The sequence below is a fragment of the Lithobates pipiens genome, unplaced genomic scaffold (assembly GCF_037356315.1).
Source record: "Lithobates pipiens isolate NorthernLeopardFrog02 unplaced genomic scaffold, aLitPip1_a1.2 Scaffold_13, whole genome shotgun sequence".
Classification (NCBI taxonomy): domain Eukaryota; kingdom Metazoa; phylum Chordata; class Amphibia; order Anura; family Ranidae; genus Lithobates; species Lithobates pipiens.
The window spans coordinates 16767209-16783583 of NW_027507718.1; positions in this window are offsets into that span (position 1 = coordinate 16767209).

Consider the following 16375-nt stretch of genomic DNA (forward strand, 5'->3'; position numbering starts at 1 on the left):
CCATAAAGGCCAGATTTGTAGAGTGCCTGACTAATAGTTGTCCTGTGGACAGATTCTCCCACCTGAGCTGTAGATTTCTGCAGCTCCTCTAGAGTTACCATGGATCTATTAGCTGCTTCTCTGATTAATGCTCTCCTTGCCCAGCCTATCAGTTTAGGTGAATGACCATGTTTTGGTAGGTTTGCAGTTGTGCCATACTCTTTCCATTTGTGGATGATGGATTGAACAATGCTTCATGAGATGCTCAAAACTTTGGATATTTTTTTTATAACGCAATCCTGCTTTAAACTTCTCCACAATTTTATCCCTGACCTGTCTGGTGTGCTCCTTGGCCTTCTTGATGCTGTTTGTTCACTAAGTTTTTCAAACAAACCTCTGTTTTCATATTGAGATTAAATTACACACAGGTGGACTCTTTTTTACTAATTAAGTGACTTCTGAAGGCAATTAGTTCCACCAGATTTTAGTTAGGGGTATCAGAGTAAGGGGGGCTGAATACAAATGAATGCCACACTTTTCAGATATTTATTTGTAATAAAAAAAGGAAAATATTTAGAATTTGTCTCCCACTTCACAATTATGTGCCAATATGTGCTGGTCTATTGCATAAAATCCCAATAAAATGCATTTATGTTTTTGGTTGTAACATGACAAAATATGGAAAATATCAAGGGGTCTGGATACTGTTTCAAGGCACTGTATATATATGTATACAGTATATTGATCTGAACAGCTGACATTCTTTGCTTTATTGCAAAACTTTTTTCCATTTCATCTCTGGCATGTTTCCTTGAATGTAACGTGGCGGTCGGCCGCTCCTTAACAAACAGCTATTATTCACAAATGAATTCGGATCTGTCCCAAAATAGAATAAAGAATTTGAAAAACTTTTAGAATCCACACAGTATAAAGAATATATGAAATAAACCTTGAAGAAACTAAAGGAATCCCAAAAATGCACCGGATCGACACAACAAATATGTAGAAATTAAATATCATCCCAACGAATGCTTTCAAAACAAAATGAAAATGTGTGTGTGTTTTGCGTTGCATTTCCATTTTAAGCAGAATGTATTATTAAAGGTAAGGGTTCACATATACTTTATTGTTAAAAATAGATTTGATAAACATTTTTGCTCAATTTTTTTGTACCTCTTTAACCACTTTCCACCCCCTCTATTAGTAGATTTACTGCTACAGGGCGTCAGCGCTGCGGAGGATCATGTATATACCCTGCACTTCTTGGTATTGGGCGGGAGTAAGTGCCGTTGGCAGTTTGCTCCTGCTGTGATTTTACACAGTGGGTCTCACAGACCCAATGTCAACCGGCAACTGCTGATCGTTCGGTACGCAAGGCAGATTGTCATTGTCAGTACAGAAGACATGGATCCTGTGTTTCTGTTAGGCAGAAACACTGATCCATGCCTTCCACTAGTAAAAGGACCTCCCCCACTACACTGAAACATTAGCTAGGCACACACTTAATCCTTTGATTGCCCCTGATGTTAAGCCCTTCCCTGCCAGTGTCATTAGTACAGAGACAGTGCATATTTTTAGCACTGATCACTGTAATAATAACACTGGCCCCCAAAAAGGTGCGCAGAACTGTCAGTTAGGTGTCTGATTTGTCTGCTGCAATATCGTAGTCCCGCTATAAGCTACTGATCGCCGCCATTACTAGTAATAAATAAATACTGTAAATAAAAATATCCCATAGTTTGTAGACGCTATAGCTTTTGGGCAAACCAATCAATATATACGCTTATTGGGATTTTACCACAAATATATAGCATAATAAATATTGGTCTAAATTGATGAAGAAATTCGATCTTTTATTGGCTATATTTCAGAGCAGAATTTTTTTTCAAAATTCTAGACCTTTCTTTTTTTTTTTTTTTTTTTTTACAAAATGGTCAGTCGTTCTTTGTTTAAATTGAAAAAAAAACAAAAAAAAACAGAGAGGTGATCAACTACCATCCAAAGAAAGCTTTATTTGTGGGAAAAAAAGGGCATACGTTTTATTTGGCAAGGCAACGCAATTGTCAGTTAAATGAACGGAGTACCGTATTTCTAAAAAATGCCCAGGTCATGAAGGTTATTTATCTTTAATAATTACATGTATCAGGCTATTTGCTGGGTCTCTCACATCTACATCTCAGACATTTTTTACATTGATTGAGGCTGAGCTTCAGTCTGTTATTTTATATATTTTCTTCTGTCATAAAGTCTGTATTTTTTGTAGTTTTACTGCTTGCATTTTACAGAATATATGTATTAAAGCTAACGTTTATGTATTTCAGAAGATAAAAGTGTTTGAGCATCTCTGTTATCTTTTATGGTATTCTAAGTGCTGATATAGTAGTAAAGCTATTGTGAAAGCACACAGGAAGCTTGAGAATTTTGCAGCACACGATCAGCAATCTTACCTTTCTGTCATCTAGTGGCCTTTCTGCAAAATGCAGCTAAAATTCCAAATCCACACTATTTCAACAGCTATTCGGAAAGCATTTTTATTCATGCTGCTTATGAGAAAATATGTAGTAATGAGGAGTTTAGAAATTTAAATTCTGTATGTTTACCAAATGCAGCATTTTTCATGTCCTTATATCACAAAATTATTTTCAATTAAACTAGCAAAAATTCTGTAAACATGCTTAAAATTCAAGCACATGTCATAAATAAAGTTAATATGTGCCAGAGGCATTGCTGGATTGTGGAAGACCTGGGGTACCCTGTGAAACCGTAGGGAGAAAAATGTGGCACACTTATCAAACAGCAGGTGTATCCACATGTATCTATTAGCGGAGGGGGCTTAAAGGGACAAAGTTAAATACCGGTAGCAACTAAATCTACTAGCTATTTAGAAGCAACACACATGCTACAGTCCTTACACAAGATTATTTTTAAAGTTTATGTAAAACCAACATTTTTTAAAACTTTTAGATAGAGTAGGCTAGGCTTTTATTGCCAGTTGTGTCCTCCCTGGGTACAAGTTCTTTATATGTCCTGGTGGCTATTATCAGAAACTTTGAAAGTAATTGGCAGTGCAAAATGTTACAGTTGCAAATAGAACAGGAGATCAGGGTAAATGTTCCAGTGGGGAAACTTATTCCGGTGACAATTGACAATTAAGTGGGGAATTTCTGTTTGTAGAGATTTCCTTTCTTTCATGGGTCTCCAAAACAGGGTGTAAAAAATACTTTTAACAGGACACAGAAAAGGATGCAAATAAAAAAAAAAAACCCAGATAGGGGTTAAAACAGTTCCTACTCTTTCCAAAATCCAAAAAGTTTTTGGCTATACATATACTTTATATACTGTACAACAAGCATGAGCCCACATACACATATCAACCTCAGCACAGAGAGCTGATACCTTGTCTGCGAGTATGTTATAAAAAAACATCATCAAAATACAACAGTCGAGGATAACATAGCAACCAACAACTGTTGTGACGTTAAACGCTTTGGGGTCAGTAATATGTAATGTATAACACAGTGTCTATAGTGCAGGGGCCAGTAATATTGTATGTAATGTATAACACAGTGTATATAGTACAGGCGTTAGCAGTACATAAAATATGGTCCAGAAGCACGCCTCCTTCTAGAAAATGCTCCCCAGCAACCCCCCATAGCAAAAATCCCAATATACTGTAAATCCTCCACTCTGTAAAGCAAACGTCATTTTCCCTTAAGCAACCCTGGCAAACCCACACCCCAGTAAAGAGCTCCCCCCACCCAAAGAAAAAATCCCCCCCCCCAGCAAACTTCCCACATCACCTAAGCAAACTTGAAGCAAAAACTCTCCTACAAGAACTTCCCCCAGCAAATCACTCTACCCACACAAACATGCTCTCACCTGCAAGACCCCTCAAAAACAAAAATATCTTCCTCAATAAAAAGCTTCTCTTCCACAAATACCGCCCCACAGCAGAATCACCCACCTTACAAAAAACACCCAATAGAAATCACCTCCCTAACAAGAACCCATCACAGCTGACTCACCCCCTAGCATAGAACTCACCCCAAAATAAATCACCAGAACAGAATACACCACCGCTCCCCCAGCAAAAAGCTCCTCTCCAAAAGAAACCCCCATTTTGTAAAATGCTCATACCCACAAGTACAAACCCATACCCACAAGAAACCCCCCTCCAGCAGAAATCTCCTACCTAGCAAAGAGCAACTAACTGCAAGAACCCCCACCACAGCAGAAAATGCCCGCTTAGCAAAAAGCTCCTCCACACAAAAACTGCCTAGAAGAAATCACATCCCCAGCAAAGATTTCCTATGCATGAGAAACCCACCACAGAATCACCCCTACCAACAGAATCACCCCTCTAATATCAATGAGCTTTTCTCCACAAAAATCTCCCTCTACCGTAGAGCTTATATCCACAAGAACAATCTACCTCAGCAGAATTAACATCCATCCATCCCAGCACAAAGCACTTTCCCACAAGAAAAGGTCCTCAAGACCTTTCTGGGTCCTCTAAAGCCCCGTACACACAATCGGAATTTCCAACAACAAATCTGTGGATTTTTTTCCAAAGGATGTTGGCTCAAACTTATCTTGCATACACACGGTCACACAAATGTTGGCCAAAATTCCGAATGTCAAGAACATGGAGACATACAACACATACAATGGGACTAAAAAAATGAAGTTCAATAGCCAGTGCTACAACCTTTGGGCTCGCTCTGCTAATCTCATGTTTATCTTGTGTTAGTAGAAGTTTGCTGAGAGATGATTTGTGCGTTTCAGCCTTGTGCTTTTCAGTTAGTTTCTTGTCAGTTTGTGTTTGTGGGTTTGTATCTGTTCTTCAGTTCGTGTTGTCATTTCTTTCCTGTCTTTCAGTGCATTCTATTTAACAGTTTTCTTCTGTTTTTCAGTGCGTTCTTGTCCACTCGTTTCTGATTTTCAGATTGTTCTTCTCAGGTCCTTTCTTATTTTCAGTGCATTCTGTCTGTTCGTTCTGACCAGCCGACTGTTTTCAAGCCATGTTGCGGGTACGCTCTCATTGTAGAGTTCGTGCTGTGCTTGGGCTTGGTGTTGGAGTTATTACTTTGACCCAAGTCCAGTCCATGAACAGGGGGAGATGGAGTTCATGGACCAAGAATTGGTTGCTCCAGCATGACCAATTCTCGCACATGTCTTTGTTGCGGGAGATCCAGGAGAATAATCCTGATGATTTCAGGAATTAACTCCGGATGACCGACCCTATTTTTCACCGTCTGTTGGCTTTGCTGTCCCCTTATATTATGAAGCAGGTCACCTGCATTTGGCAAGCCATCACTCCCGAGCAGAGGCTCGTCGCCACCTTGCAGTACTTACCAATGGGGAGAAGTCTCCAGGATATCAGGTACAAGACTGGAATCTCCCCCCAGGCTCTGGGAATCATTATTCCAGTGACCTGTTCTGCCATCATACAGGTCCTGGAGAAGGACTATATTAAGGTAAGTTTTATCTTTTAACATCACATTCTATGTATTTAATGTTTGATAATGTATTGCATTAATTTCTTCATTCCATAATTACCATGATTTTAATATGCTGTGAATGTCCTCTTTGTTCTCATGAATGCTGTAAGCTTTTAATGCTCCTTTTTTGTCCTTCATGCATATTTTCCTTCACTAACCTCCCCAGCATGCTATCCTGGGCCCATACACAGCCTAGCCTAGTCACTTAAAGCGGAGGTTCACACAAAAATTGAACCTTCGCTTTTTGGAACCCTCCCCCCCTCCGGTGTCACATTTGGCACCTTTCAGGGGGGAGGGGGGTGCAGATACCTGTCCCGTGGGAGTCTATGCCTCTTCCTGTCCCGGTGCGCTGTCTGCTGGGACACGCACGGTCCCAGAGACAACGCAAACCATTCTCATTGCGCTACGTGGCTCACACATGCGCAGTAGGGAACCGTGAAGTGAAGCCACAATGCTTCACTTGCTGATTCACTCAATAAGAATCGTGTCGGCAGCAGCCGAGAGCCAAGCGATTGCTCGGCCTTGGCTGCTGACATCACTGGACTTCAGGAAAGGTAAGTGCCCATTTATTAAAAGTCAGCAGCTGCAGTATTTGTAGCTGCTGACTTTAAAAAAAAAAAAAAAATTTGCCGGACTCCCTCTTTAACAATATATTTTGCCAGCTCCATTGCAAGAGGCTTTTTTTTGTGGGCCCAAACTCATTTCAAGCCCTCTCTCCCCCCAATCGCTAAGTCAACTGATACCAATACTCTATCTGCTGACTTTGCCAAACCCGTACATAGTATACCTACCTCTTTTGTGTTCAGATTTATGGATAAATTCACCAAAGCATGCAGTTCAAGGGCCTGCCTGAATACTTTCAAATGGTACTGTTTCAAGTTTTGTTCTCCTATTATCTTGATAGGTAATTGCACAATGTAAAAATGTGCTTCAATTTGGACAGTGTGTATTCATATTTTTGTATTATGACACTTCTTACCTGTCCAGTGGGCTGCCAATAGTGTAAGTAAGGAGGGTAATTATATTGTTGTGCCTAAATTACGAAAGGGTATATGGTATCCTCATCCTTATATATTAGCTACAGAAAAAGGGAATTGTGGGAAAAAAAAGGATCCATACATGGAACACCATAACCATGATTTACCTTAATATCGCCCAATAAAGTGACAGACTGTCTTGATACCAAATTATATAAAAATATAAATGTTTATTATTAAGTATAAATATAAAAGATTTTTTAAAGAAAAAGAAAAAACATATAAACATAAAGTTTCAATGAATACATAATATAGTTGTAACATAGACAAAAATGTGTTACGACGATATTTAGTGTCCAATTCGGTCTTTGTTTTCTACTAGTTTCGCGACTTTTCTGTCGCTTCTTCAGGAGACCTTGTTTGTCTGAAATCGAACATACCACGTCAAAAAATTATCATAACCAACTTTAACAATGTTAACAAAATTAGCATAACTCAGAGTATTTGGTGTATTGTTTTACAGAAAGAGTTAGAGAATAGGCAGCTCACTACCATGGAAACATCAAATCGCAGAACACTTGGAGTTAGGGCAGTCCCCGCCAACCAGGCTTTGACCACCCTTTGGGGCGGACACGGGAGGTTATAAAAATCAGCTACAAGACAATAATCAGAAATAGAAAATATTTTACCAAAAAGTTAATTATGGGTATAGAACATAACATTTGTGTCCCAGTACGAACACAGAGTCCACATACCAGTACATCCAAATGCTTTCAAACAATGCAACATAGATGAAGATGCATCGGATTGGCAGAGATAGGGACGAAGTAAGGATAGTTAAATGCAGAGGAAGATCTTGTCCTTCATCTGGTTTGCAATAGATGCTATGCTGGTAAGTACGGTGGGGGATCCTGTCGTTCACCTAGCTCACCACAGATACTGTGTTGGTGTCAGCAATATTTATCCTGATAAGAATGTATATAGATTAGCCAAATAAATATATTTTGAATCTGGCTCTAATTAAATGGCCAAAATGAAGGGGTATATAAGAAAAAGCTCATTACCAATGGGCGGGATCCCTCTTCGTACCGAGTCTTTTATTTGAACGACGATTCTGGCACAGAGACCGTCAGTCGTCCGTTCTGCCGCTACGAAGGGACGCCATGATGGCGCACCTTTAACCTCCAACCCGGCGGCGTCAGAGACTCGGCGCAGGCGCCGAGCTATGACGTCGCCGGGTCCGCCGCTCCTAATGCGCATGCGCCAAACCGTGGCGGCGCGCATCAGCTTCGAGTCACCATGGGAACCATTAAGTGACTCATTGCTAGACGGACCTAGTACCTCCCACCAGTGGGAGCCATCCAGGGCCACTGGAGAGGCGCGTGCCCGCCCCTGGGAGTTTCCTCCTGCACTCCATTATCTGCATAGATGCCACATAGCTCAGACGCTGCATATTTCATTGTTACAACACAGAAGTTAGATTACAGAAGGTAGTAAGTGAAAAGATAAAACATTAAATCTATTTAACTGACAACGATTTATATATATTTTGTTATTCTCACCATATTGTTGAACTTGTCTAGGAGGAAATATACGGACAAGTTAGAGTTACATGAAATTATATTTGGATATAGTAGGGTACTTATGTCAGACTGGACTGTTGTCCATATTATAGAGTCATAACTAGTACCAAAAAATCGCAGCAATATTGGTAAAGTTGGGGAATCAAGCTATCCAAAAAACCAGCAAAATAAGGGACAAAAATAAAAAAAAGGGGGGGAAAAGAGGGAAGGAAAGAAGAAGGGAAAAGGGAAAGCAGAAAGGAAAGGGAAGATCAAAAGATCAAAAAAAAAAAAATATATAAGTGAAAAATACGAGGGAGGCGAGGGAAGGGAGGGAGGGAGGGGGTGAAAAAAAGGGGGGAGGGGAAGGAGAAAAAAAGGGGGGAGAAAGGGGGGGGAGAAAAGGGAAAAGAAAAAGAAAGGGTTATGGTTATTTATCTTCCATAGAGGCCCATATAGAGTTTATCTTTACTTAAGGAAATATTTATATGTTTTTGTTTCATTTAGTCCAGGAGGGATTAAGGCGTCTAATCGTTCTATCCATAGGGTTTCTCGTTTTAAAATTTCCCTATCCCAGTCCCCGCCACGAGTGTCCTCGTGGATCACCTCCAGAACATAAAACTTCACCACTTGTGGCTGATATCGATGGTGAATACCGATGTGGCGACCCACCGCAGTGAGTTTGCCACCCGATGAGTAATAGAGGTGATCCCCTATACGCTGGCGCAGCTCTCTAATGGTTTTGCCCACATAGAATGCCCCGCAGGCACAAACCATCAAGTAGACAACGCCTTTCGTATTGCAGCTGGCATGAAAGATGGAATAAGAACTTCTCCGTTTGGGAGATTATACGTTGTTCCCTCTAGAATCCAGGGACAGCGTGGACAGCCACCACAAGGGTGGGTGCCACGGAGGCCTTGCTGGTTTTGTGCAGTAGTTTGATAGTGACTCCTGGTGAGTTTATCACCAAGAGTGGCAGCTCTTTTAAAAAACAATTCTGGGGTCTGTCTAACATATTTACTTAAAGTATGGTGATCCGTTAATAAATGCCAGTGTTGCGATAGAATATTTCTGAGGGTATTTTGATGCGTAGAGTATTTTGTGACGATCTTAAAGTGGAGTTGCCCCCCAAAAAATAAAACTACTTAAAAATCTTAAAAAAAATCAAAAAAAAATAATTGGCAAAAAAAAAATTTTTTACTCACCTCTAAATACCGGTTGCTAGGGGGTCCCTCGTAGTCTGCCTTCTTCATTGCCTGGGCTGGTGACATCACTTCCCCTCGCGCCGCACATTCACCTGGGACCTGTCACGTGTCCCAGGTGACTGTACGGCGTATCACGGCGCCCTGCGCCGCTCGCGCATGCGCAGTGGGTGCCCGGCTGTGAAGCCACAGCCGGGTGCCCACAGTATGCATGACGGCGCCGCGAGCGGAGCGGGGAGCGAGGGGGGGGCTTCCTTCCCCCGCATCGCTGGAACCCGGGACAGGTAAGTGTCCGATTATTAAAAGCCAGCAGCTGCAGTATTTGTAGCTGCTGACTTTTAATTTTTTTTTTTTAGGGGGTACCCCACTTTAACTGTGGAGGGGTAGGCTGGTCTGGGGGGGGCCATAAAGCAGGGATTCTCGTGTACGCCTGTACGCTTTATTAAATGCTTTCCTTAAGTTGGATCGTGAGTATCCTCTATTCAGGAGGCGCTCTTGTAGACCCTTAGCTTGAAAAAAGAAGTCCTGATCTGTAGTACAGTTTCTTCTTATTTGTAGATATTGGGCGTATGGTATACTACGTATTAGGGGGCGGGGATGCGAGCTTGTAGCATGTAGTAAAGTATTGCCGGCTGACGGCTTTCGATATAGATCGGTAATTAGTTTGCCGAAATTATCCTTTATGATATTGAGATCCAAAAAGGCAATTTTTGTTAAATGATATGTGTATGTAAATGTTAAATTAAACGTATTGACATTTAGTATTTTGACGAAATCCTCCAATGCCTGGACAGTACCTGTCCAGATAATTAGGAGGTCGTCTATGAACCTATGCCAGCAGAGGATGCAGTCAAGATAGGTTTGTAGAGATTCATCGGCAAACACCGATCACTCCCAACCCCCCAAGTATAAATTTGCATAGGATGGTGCACAAGCTGTCCCCATCGCCACGCCCTGAGTTTGTAAATAAATTTGGTCCATAAATGTGAAGAAATTTTTGCTAAGAATGAAATCTAGGAGGTGCAATACGAACTCATTTAGAGGCCAGGTGGTATGGTCTTGTTTCTTGAGGAAAGTGCTGACCGTCCGGACGCCCTGCTCGTGGGGGATGCTGGAGTATAGTGCTTCCAAATCTAATGCCACGAGGAGGGCGTCCGGAGGGACTTGCACACCCTCAAGGTGTCGCAGGAGATCAGTAGTGTCTTTTATGTATGAGGGTAAACTCGTTACATGAGGTATCAGATAAGAGTCAACTAGCCTACTTGCGTTCTCGGTCAACGAGCCCATCCCCGAAACTATGGGACGCCCCGGGGGATTTTCTCTATCCTTATGTATTTTTGGGAGCGCGTAGAAAGTGGGCATACGGGGTTTAGCTGTGTTTATAAATTTCAGGGTTTCAGCATCTATCAGACCCTGCTCATGTGCCCCTATAACCAAGGCCCTAAACTCAGTTGTAAATGTCTCGACCTTTAAATAGTTTATGGGGGTATACCACGCTTGGTTACATAGAATCTTTAGACACATTGACTGGTATTTGTGGTGGGTCATTAAGACTAAATTACCCCCTTTGTCTGATTTTTTAATAATGATATCGGTTTTTCTCTGCAACTTTCGTAACGCCTTTTTCTGTTTATAATTTAGGTTAGGTTGAATGTCAGGCCAATCCTGTTTTTTTAGGGATTTTATTGCTGCAGTCAGAAAAGCCCAGATTGTGGGACATGTCATAAGATCGGGGAATGCTCGTGAACCGAGTTTGAATACGTTTCTTTGTGGCTGGGTACGTTCAATTGGGGGTTGAGCCGTGGGTACAGGAGTTGATGAAGCCTCCAGAGTTGATTCATCTTCAACCTGTCCCTCGTCATACAATAACATAAGGTCGCGTAGGGCTCTAAATTCTTGCATAGAGTAATGCTTTGTTCTTTCGCTAGTTCTTTTTCTAGATTTAAGTTTCGTCTATCCTTGTCATACATAAATTTATAAGTTAAATTTCGGGCGAATAGGTATAAGTCTTTGATAGTTTCATAAATATTGATGGGTTCAGAGGGACTGCAACCAAGTCCCAATTGAAGGACTGTTTTCTCATCTTGAGTTAGGGAATACGGAGTGAGATTTACAATATTCAAAGACGAGAAAACAGTCCTTCAATTGGGACTTGGTTATATAAGGATAGAGAAAATCCCCCGGGGCGTCCCATAGTTTCGGGGATGGGCTCGTTGACCGAGAACGCAAGTAGGCTAGTTGACTCTTATCTGATACCTCATGTAACGAGTTTACCCTCATACATAAAAGACACTACTGATCTCCTGCGACACCTTGAGGGTGTGCAAGTCCCTCCGGACGCCCTCCTCGTGGCATTAGATGTGGAAGCACTATACTCCAGCATCCCCCACGAGCAGGGCGTCCGGACGGTCAGCACTTTCCTCAAGAAACAAGACCATACCACCTGGCCTCTAAATGAGTTCGTATTGCACCATCCCCGCCCCCTAATACGTAGTATACCATACGCCCAATATCTACAAATAAGAAGAAACTGTACTACAGATCAGGACTTCTTTTTTCAAGCTAAGGGTCTACAAGAGCGCCTCCTGAATAGAGGATACTCACGATCCAACTTAAGGAAAGCATTTAATAAAGCGTACGGGCGTACACGAGAATCCCTGCTTTATGGCCCCCCCAGACCAGCCTACCCCTCCACAGTTAAGATCGTCACAAAATACTCTACGCATCAAAATACCCTCAGAAATATTCTATCGCAACACTGGCATTTATTAACGGATCACCATACTTTAAGTAAATATGTTAGACAGACCCCAGAATTGTTTTTCAAAAGAGCTGCCACTCTTGGTGATAAACTCACCAGGAGTCACTATCAAACTACCGCACAAAACCGGAAAGGCCTCCGTGGCACCCACCCTTGTGGCTGGGATAGGGAAATTTTAAAACGAGAAACCCTATGGATAGAACAATTAGACGCCTTAATCCCTCCTCGACGAAATGAAACAAAAACATATAAATATTTCCTTTAAAATAAACTCTATATGGGCCTCTATGGAAGATAAATAACCATAACCCTTTCTTTTTCTTTTCCCTTTTCTCCCCCCCTTCCCCCCCCTTTTTTTTCTCCTTCCCCTTTCCCCTCCCCCCCATCCCCCCTTTTTTTCACCCCCCTCCCTCGCCTCCCTCGTATTTTTCACTTATATATTTATTTTTTATTTATTTTTTTGATCTTTTGATCTTCCCTTTCCTTTCTGCTTTCCCTTTTCCCTTCTTCTTTCCTTCCCTCTTTTCCCCCCCTTTTTTTTATTTTGTCCCTTATTTTGCTGGTTTTTTGGATAGCTTGATTCCCCAACTTTACCGATATTGCTGCTATTTTTTGGTACTAGTTATGACTCTATAATATGGACAACAGTCCAGTCTGACATAAGTACCCTACTATATCCAAATATAATTTCATGTAACTCTAACTTGTCCGTATATTTCCTCCTAGACAAGTTCAACAATATGGTGAGAATAACAAAATATATATAAATCGTTGTCAGTTAAATAGATTTAATGTTTTTTTCTTTTCACTTACTACCTTCTGTAATCTAACTTCTGTGTTGTAACAATGAAATATGCAGCGTCTGAGCTATGTGGCATCTATGCAGATAATGGAGTGCAGGAGGAAACTCCCAGGGGCGGGCACACGCCTCTCCAGCGGCCCTGGATGGCTCCCACTGGTGGGAGGTACCGGGTCCGTCTAGCAATGAGTCACTTAATGGTTCCCATGGTGACTCGAAGCTGATGCGCGCCGCCACGGTTTGGCGCATGCGCATTAGGAGCAGCGGACCCGGGCGACGTCATAGCTCGGCGCCTGCGCCGAGTCTCTGACGCCGCCGGGTTGGAGGTTAAAGGTGCGCCATCATGGCGTCCCTTCGTAGCGGCAGAACGGACGACTGACGGTCTCTGTGCCAGAATCGTCGTTCAAATAAAAGACTCGGTACGAAGAGGGATCCCGCCCATTGGTAATGAGCTTTTTCTTATATACCCCTTCATTTTGGCCATTTAATTAGAGCCAGATTCAAAATATATTTATTTGGCTAATCTATATACATTCTTATCAGGATAAATATTGCTGACACCAACACAGTATCTGTGGTGAGCTAGGTGAACGACAGGATCCCCCACCGTACTTACCAGCATAGCATCTATTGCAAACCAGATGAAGGACAAGATCTTCCTCTGCATTTAACTATCCTTACTTCGTCCCTATCTCTGCCAATCCGATGCATCTTCATCTATGTTGTATTGTTTGAAAGCATTTGGATGTACTGGTATGTGGACTCTGTGTTCGTACTGGGACACAAATGTTATGTTCTATACCCATAATAAACTTTTTGGTAAAATATTTTCTATTTCTGATTATTGTCTTGTAGCTGATTTTTATAACCTCCCGTGTCCGCCCCAAAGGGTGGTCAAAGCCTGGTTGGCGGGGACTGCCCTAACTCCAAGTGTTCTGCGATTTGATGTTTCCATGGTGGTGAGCTGCCTATTCTCTAACTCTTTCTGTAAAACAATACACCAAATACTCTGAGTTATGCTAATTTTGTTAACATTGTTAAAGTTGGTTATGATAATTTTTTGACGTGGTATGTTCGATTTCAGACAAACAAGGTCTCCTGAAGAAGCGACAGAAAAGTCGCGAAACTAGTAGAAAACAAAGACCGAATTGGACACTAAATATCGTCGTAACACATTTTTGTCTATGTTACAACTATATTATGTATTCATTGAAACTTTATGTTTATATGTTTTTTCTTTTTCTTTAAAAAATTTTTTATATTTATATTTAATAATAAACATTTATATTTTTATATAATTTGGTATCAAGACAGTCCGTCACTTTATTGGGCGATATTAAGGTAAATCATGGTTATGGTGTTCCATGTATGGATCCTTTTTTTTTCCCACGATTCCCTTTTTCTGTAAGTAAGGAGGGGCTGGCCAAAGAAACACACATTTTTTATGCATTCAGCTCTCAATGAAGTGGAGAGGTTTACCTGTTCAAATAATCCCCCCCAACACCCTAAAATGTATATACTCGGCCATCAGGGGGGAGGGGGGCAAGCTGAGAAGTGGACCTTATACTTTTGTCTTTAAATACTCCTTTAACCACTTCAGCTCCGGACCAATAAATACCTTAAGGACCAGAGGTCTTTTTGCAATTTCGCACTGCGCTGCTTTAACTGGTAATTGCACGGTCATGCAATATTGCACCCAAACGAAATTTGCGTCCTTTTCTTCCCACAAATAGAGCTTTCTTTTGATGGTATTTGATTGCCTCTGCGATTTTTTTTTTTTGCGATATAAATGGAAAAAGAGCGAAAATTTTGAAAAAAAAAGATATTTTCTTCTTTTTGTTATAAGAAAAATCGAATAAACTAAATTTTAGTCATACATTGAGGGCAAAATTTATTCAGCCACATGTCTTTAGTAAAAAAAATGTCAATAAGCGTATATTTTTTGGTTTGCGCAAAAGTTATAGCGTCTACAAACTAGAGTACATTTTCTGGAATTTACACAGCTTTTAATTTATGACTGCCGATCTCATTTCTTGAGGTGCTAAAATGGCAGGGCAGTACAAATCCCCCCCAAATGACCCCATTTTGGAAAGTAGACACCCCAAGGAAATTGCTGATGGGTATGTTGAGCCCATTGAATATTTATTTTTTTTGTCCTAAGGGATTGAATAATGACAAAAAAAAAATTTTTTTTTACAAAAAGTTGTCACTAAATGATATATTGCTCACACATGCCATGGTTATATGTGGAATTGCACCCCAAAATATATTCCGCTACTTCTCCCGAGTATGGGGATACCACATGTGTGGGACTTTTTGGGAGTCTAGTCGCGCACGGCACCCCGAAAACCAATCACCACCTTCAGGATTTCTAAGGGTGCAAATTTTTGATTTAACTCCTCACTACCTATCACAGTTTCGAAGGCCATAAAATGCCAAAATAGCACAAAACCCCCCAAAATGACCCCATTTTGGAAAGTAGACACCCCAAGCTATTTACTGAGAGGCATGTTGAGTCCATGGAATATTTTATATTTTGCCACAAGTTGCGGGAATATTACAAACTTTTTTTTTTTTGCACCAAGTTGTCACTAAATGATATATTGCTCACACATGCTATGGGCATATGTGAAATGACACCCCAAAATACATTCTGCTGCTTCTCCTGAGTACGGGGATACCACATGTGTGGGACTTTTTGGGAGTCTAGTCGCGCACGGCACCCCGAAAACCAATCACCACCTTCAGGATTTCTAAGGGTGCAAATTTTTGATTTAACTCCTCACTACCTATCACAGTTTCGAAGTCCATAAAATGCCAAAATAGCACAAAACCCCCCCAAATGACCCCATTTTGGAAAGTAGACACCCCAAGCTATTTACTGAGAGGCATGTTGAGTCCATGGAATATTTTATATTTTGCCAAAAGTTGCGGGAATATTACAAACTTTTTTTTTTTTGCACAAAGTTGTCACTAAATGATATATTGCTCACACATGCTATGGGCAGAAGTCAAATTACACCCCAAAATAAATTCTGCTGCTTCTCCCGAGTACGGGGATACCACATGTGGGGGACTTTTTGGGAGCCTAGCCACGTACGGGACCCCGAAAACCAAGCACTGCCTTCCGGATTTGAATATAAAATGCTACCAAAAAACCTGTTAGCGATGGCAGGGATCAGGCCTGACTCTGCGATCGCTGCAGTTATGTGTTTAGTGTTTTGTAAGTGACAGTGATCGATCGATACTGCACTTGGGTGGGCTGGGCAGAGGGGCAAAACGCAGGTGCCAGCAGGTATTTGGGCTGATCCCGCTAACAATGCGTTTTTTTGGAACCCTAAACTGCTGGGGACGCTAGTATAGATCTGATCAGATCAGATATTGATCTGTTCAGATTCTATACCACTACGGGAGGTGTATGCTTTGTGTGTGGGTGTTAGCGGTACTGGCACTAACCTAGCGCTGCCTGGGGCGACGCAGACCCTGACCCTAAAACCTAATTGATATCACCCGCCGGGTGATCAGGGGGTTAAACCTTTATTGGGTAATAAATGGTGGGTGCCCTGATGCTATAAAAAACAAACTAACCAGAGT